The sequence below is a fragment of the Humulus lupulus genome, chromosome X, assembly GCF_963169125.1.
Source record: "Humulus lupulus chromosome X, drHumLupu1.1, whole genome shotgun sequence".
NCBI lineage: Eukaryota > Viridiplantae > Streptophyta > Magnoliopsida > Rosales > Cannabaceae > Humulus > Humulus lupulus.
In genome coordinates, this window is record NC_084802.1 from 255,186,923 (window position 1) to 255,193,101 (window position 6,179).

At 33.8% G+C, this 6,179-nt stretch overlaps 1 long non-coding RNA gene across 1 annotated transcript; it reads left to right on the top strand.

The window, feature by feature from the left end:
- The first annotated feature begins 1,038 nt into the window (after nt 1–1,038).
- LOC133804286 (uncharacterized) lies at nt 1,039–4,233 on the top strand. The gene is made up of 3 exons (XR_009878402.1): nt 1,039–1,133; nt 3,251–3,359; nt 3,678–4,233. It is a non-coding gene; the product is annotated as an uncharacterized LOC133804286 (long non-coding RNA).
- The last annotated feature ends 1,946 nt before the right edge of the window (nt 4,234–6,179 follow it).

A 6,179-nucleotide genomic window follows, 5' to 3' on the forward strand; every position in this document is an offset into this window, starting at 1 on the left:
TAATCTTTACTGAAATTTACTGATTTTCCAATACCTCATGAAAATGAATGGAAGCATGATGTTTGATAGGAATATAGGAGGATTTGGCAATTTTATTAAATTTATAAAGATTATGGTGCCAGTAGTCTGTTTGTTTATGATGAAGGTGCTTGGGTGCTGAAAGAAATGAGATGGTGATATTTTAAAAAAAAATCCTTTTGTTGTTTTTTAATTTGTTAAAATCGTTTCTGATTCAGGCTACAAAAACGTGGAAAGAGTCAACACTCAGAAAGATAGTACAATTGACTGAAGAAGCACGCTTGAATAAACCAAAGCTTCAAAGGTGGCTTAACCAATTTGGTGAGCAATACAACAAGGTTGTCGTAGTCTTGTCTGTAGCTATTGCTCTCATTGGTCAATTTCTCTTCAAGTGGCCATTCTTTGGAACATTAGGTAGTATTTAGTTTATACAGTGCCCTCATTAACTCTAATACTATCTATTACATTCTCTTGACATACCCCATTATGGGATTTAAAATTTTATGAAACACCTACTCTTACCTTAAAATGGTCCTTTTTTATTTGTTGGTCTCAATCAGAGCTCAGCTTTAACTTTTTTTTTTTTTTAAAAAAAATTGTAACATCTCTAATTTTCAGTACTTTCAAAAAATTGCTTCTTGTTGTTCATATATAATACATATTACATGCATATATATACTTTAAAGAAATGTTGAGTTGGTCTTCCAACTAGAAGGTGTCAAGATAAAAAATATTCAAATACTTGATCTGTTACATGTATATTCTTTCTTTTTCTTGTTTTTTAATGGTTGACATTCGAGTTAACTTGTGAATTCCTATTCGTGCAGCTCTTTTTTTTCCTTCCTAATTTGCATTGTCAGGGAAATTTTTATCTTCTGTTTTTTAATGGTGAACTTTCGAGTTAACTTGTGAATTCCTATTCATGCAGCTCTTTTTTTTCCTTCCTAATTTGCACTGTTAGGGAAACTAGCATTCAAAGCAATTCAACCAATTTATGGACATCAGGCTAGAAACAATAACTCAAATTTGACTACCTGCTGTATCCTGAACTGTGAGAAAGAAGCTCTTGCAGTCGCAGCTGCCATGGAGAAGGGTACCACTCATCCTATCGGAAGGTAGTGTCACTGGACCATAGAATTTACTTTTCATAGTAGCTTTTTGGTCTGTAATCTTTAAATTATTTACTCATACTGGTTGTATCACTACTGCCTTATCATTTATTATCTCGATTTTCTGATCCATGCTCTGTGGGGTTGCATTGGTTGAGAGAAATGAATAAACAAGATCTCCATAATACACGATCTCAACAAGAATCCATAGAGAATTTTCATCTTTTATGGCTGAAAGTGAATTAGGCTTATTGAGGCAAAGGCATACAGTCTTCGGTCTGAGGTATTTTCTAATTCAGAGCTCAATAACTTTATTTTTATTCTTTTTTCTTTACTAAATATATAGTATAAGATATGAATGGTTTTTGCTAAAACATTTTGGATCCTTTTCTTTCAATTAGGGAAGGGTTCTCCAGACTGGATAATTCTGTTTGTGCTCAAGCAAGCAGCAGTCTTTCTGATACATCTAACGAGGATAATATTTCAAATCGAAATGGAGAACCTCAAGAAAATAACTTATATGCATCAACGATTTGGAATTGTATGTGTATGTCTCTTCGACACTTCTTGGATTTTGGTTCTTTTACATATGATATTTATGTTGCTAATCTTTTTTTCCTATATAGGAGTGGGAAATCATCAATGACATGAGGATTGACATGGCTAGACTACAACAGAGGATGAATAACCTGCAAAGAATGATGGAAACTTGCATGGACATGCAACTTGAGTTGCAGCGCTCAATAAGGCAAGAAGTCTCTGCTGCCCTGAATAGGCCAGCTTGTTCACAAGGTACACCAACAAATTTAAATCCAGTTTTGCTTATAATTAATTTGGAAATAAGATTTTTTTTCCATTAAGATTAACATATAATTTGAAAGGACCATAATCATATAAATCGTTCGCGGCTGCTCCAGCAGAGTTGTGTGAGGGTGAGGGTGAGGGTGGTTTGGCCGAGGATGACACCAAGTGGGATCATGTTAGAAAAGGAATGTGCTGTATATGTTCTAATACCAATATTGACTCTTTACTGTACAGGTTGGTAGAGATCCCATACTTTTTTTTTTTTTTTGATAATTATATAGCTTGTTCTAATCAAAGGCTATAATGGATTTAATTTTTAGTACCTGGAAATGATTGTCTTTGAAGATACAGATATTTTGATGATGTCTTTTAGTTTTCTATTTGTATTTTCCAGAGTTTGTCTAGATATGTAGTTTAAATTATATTCTATTTTTTTTCTTTCTTATTTTGTTTCTGGTACTAAGATGTGATTAGTTTCCTCTGCTTATAAGGTTTTTCTAATGTTGTTCTGCATTTTTTTGGACCCAAGCATGTGCTTTGTAGTAGGTTAGCTTAAATAGGCTTCATCTGCTTTTATGATTTTTTTTTTAAAGAAATCTTCAATGTCAGTGATATGTGCAATTAGAGTTGTTTTGTTTAAACATGATATTAGACTTGTTTTACTATTCTTGCAGATCTTACTGTTCATTCTATCCAATAGGGTAGCTGGAAGCCTAATTGCCGAACCAATAGAGAAGGCATTCAAATTCATCTCAAATTCAGCAGACAATGATGTTATTAACACAAAAGAACAAAGAACCAAACCAACCATCCTCCAATTTGGGGATATTAGTTTTCAGAGGGAGACAGTGAAAAGATCTCATTCTGCTAGTAATACTAACCTGTTGGATGGAGACCTTGGTAGTACAATTTTTTGTGAGGAGGTAGTAGTGCCGGCTGTCTGTGGCATTAGAGCAATTTTGGTGTCTCCTATCAACAGAATAAAATGAATAACCACTCAGTTGCTGGATGAAGTGAGGTAATTCTCTTATGTTTAAGATATTCACTTTGGCAAGTGATGACCAATATATAATTTTTTGTAATTTTTATTTGTACAAGTGCCAAATCTTTGTTTGAGAGAGAGAGAGCAATAGAGAGAGAAACTTTACTATTGATGTTCTTCAACTTGTGTCATTTTGATGTTCTGAAGTTTGCACTTACATTATCTTGTGTATAGTTTTCCTTGTATTGAATTTCTTCTGCTAAAGCAACCTAATGAGCATCAGTTTCTAAATGCTAATACAGTACTTGTCTAAGAGTTTTTAGCTGTTGAAATGCAGCTATCACCCAATACCAGTTGTGTTCTCTGAGGCAAAGGGATCATGTATATGGGATCTTGAAGGCAAATGGTATCTAGACTTTCTCTCTGCTTATTCTACAGTTAATCAGGTAGAAAATGTTGGAAAATTGTGTTTTCATATATATATATTTGTTACTTGATGACTGAATTTGTTTCTATCTAAGCCACTGCTGCAGCTTTTTATCTATTCATATTTCAATGTTCTTTCTTTTTTTCTTTTCAATGATTTTCCATTTTCCAACTTGCTTATTACTGTGACGATTGCTCTTTTTTCCTTATCTCAAGGAAATGCAAATTCATAGAAGATGTAAGGCAGGAAATTTATTGATATTCATTACCAATTGGTATTTTGAACTCCTACACAAGTACTTTTTAATGAACATGCATTATTTATTTCTCATTTTCAGTGCTGCTGCCTCTTCAATGTCTGCACTAAAGCAGCCAACCGTTCGAGTTCAGGCTATCATTGCTAAAGGTGTACCGAGTCAGATGCTAAGTAATTGATTGTGGCTATCATTGCATTATTTTCTTATGATCGAGTTGTGGCTATCATTGCATTATTTGCTTCTGAAAATTTGAGAAACTTCATGTTGCAAAAACTATTAGTACTAAAGAATTATGTCAACATGTAATAAGAAGAATCACTATAACATATCTGTTGTGTATGTCTCACAATGTGGTTATCTAGGCTATCAAAAAGTGGTTAAAACTGCTAGTGACCATAACTGTTTTAACAAGATTCCTCAAGTTCACTTACTTTGGTTCAGCTGCAGAGTTAGTTAAGTTGATTTTTTAGTTTTGTTTTGGGTTGGTTCTTTTGTATTTTGGTGCACGTATATAAGTGAACCTTGCATCATTATTTATGTACACAGATTTAGAGAGCACTAAGAGAAAAAGAAGAGAGAAAGAGAGAGTTCAGTGAGTTGTAGAGGTTGGAGTTAAAGAGAGAGCATTATTTATGTACACTGTTGTTGATGACAGTGTTCAATGTTTTAAACTAATTTGTGGATTGTTAATACAATGTTGAATGTTCTTACTTTTTGTTATTTGAAAATCAAGTTCATTTGATGATGCTAGTACATATTAGAAAGTTAATTTTAATTATATAAAAAATATATATATATAATAGAATAAATTAGTGATATATAAATAAAATATATAATTAGAATTTAAACATATCTAAATATAATAATAATACGAAAATTGAGTTATAATACTTATTACAATAACACTTTTTATGCAAAGAATTATGTTATGCAAACTTCATTATATAACACAAATAATTTGTTATACTAAAGTGTAGAATAACACAAAAAATGTGTTATACTAAAGTGTAGTATAACACAAAAAATGTGTTATACTAAAGTGTAGTATAACACAAAAAATGTGTTATACTAAAGTGTAGTATAACACAAAAAAAAGTGTTGTACTAAAGTGTAGTATAACACAAAAAAATGTTATATAATCGACTATAAATAACATAATTAAACACTTATCTATATATTAAAATAACATAGAAATTGTGTTATCGTTGACAGTACAATAACACATCTGTATAACACTGATAAAGTGTTATGTAAAGTACCCTGACCTACGATAACATAGTCGGTCTTAACACATCAGAAAGTGTTATCGTATGTTTTGATAACACATTTTCGGTGTTATTAAAAGCATTTTTTCTTGTAGTGCTGGTCGCCCATGATTATGATACTTGATAAGCCAATGATCTCCTGGTCTAGGGTCGAGGAGGATATGCTCACACAAAACTACCATGTGTTTCTTACATGTAGATCAATCCTGCCACGTCATCAAGTAGTCCGTTTTTGGTAAACACTAAGGTTCTAGGAACGAGAAACTTGCTTAAGTCCATAGATGGACCTATTCAACTTGCAAACTTTTCCTTCTTGTCCAGCTACTTTAAATGCTTCTGGCTGATCCATATAAATGACTTCGTCAAATTTTCCATTAAGAAAAGCTATCTTGAAGTCCATTTGCCAAATCTCATAGTCGAGAGCAGCTGCTATGGATAGGAGGATGCGAATGGACTTGAGCATGGCTACCGGACTAAAAGTTTCCTCATAGTCCACACCTTCTCTTTGGGTATAACCCTTTGCCACTAAGCGAGCTTTATAAGTTTCGATATTTCCATCAACACCTCATTTCTTCTTGTAGATCCACTTGCACCCAATCGCCCTAAAGTCACTAGGTGCTTCCACAAGATCCCAGACAGAATTTGAGTACATGGACTCCATTTCTTGTTTCATGGCTTCGAGCCATAGTTCCTTTTCAGGGCTAGCCATTGCCTTTTTGAAAGACAACAGATCATCATCACTAGTGTCACCAACAACCATATCGATTTCACCATCCAAACCATAGCGAACTGGGTTCCTAGAAACCCTCCCACTACGACAAGGCTCCGTGATTGTTTGCTCAAGAATAGTGGTACTTTCTTCATTTAAATCGACTTGCGTCGGTTCGACATGAAGAGTGGGAATTTCATCACCAACTCGCATTGATAATGATGGAACATTGGTTGGAGTCAATTCTTTAACCATCTCCTCTAAAACTACTTTGCTGCATGGTTTGAAGTTTTGGACATAGTCACTTTCTAGAAAAGTAGCATTTGTAGAAGTAAACACTATCTTTTCTAAATGACTATAGAAAAGTCCACCCCGAGTACCTTTATGATAGCCAACAAACATGCAAACTTCAGTTCGTAGTTCTAGCTTTCCCTCCTTTTTCCTCAGGATGTGGGCGGGACACCCCAGATTATATAATGGCGTAAACTAGGTTCACGACCATTCCAACGTTCTAAAGGTGTTTTGGGGATTTATTTGGATGGCACGAAATTGAGAATGTTGTTCGCAGTTTCAATTGCATGTCCCCAGAATGAAGTTGGTAGAGTTGAT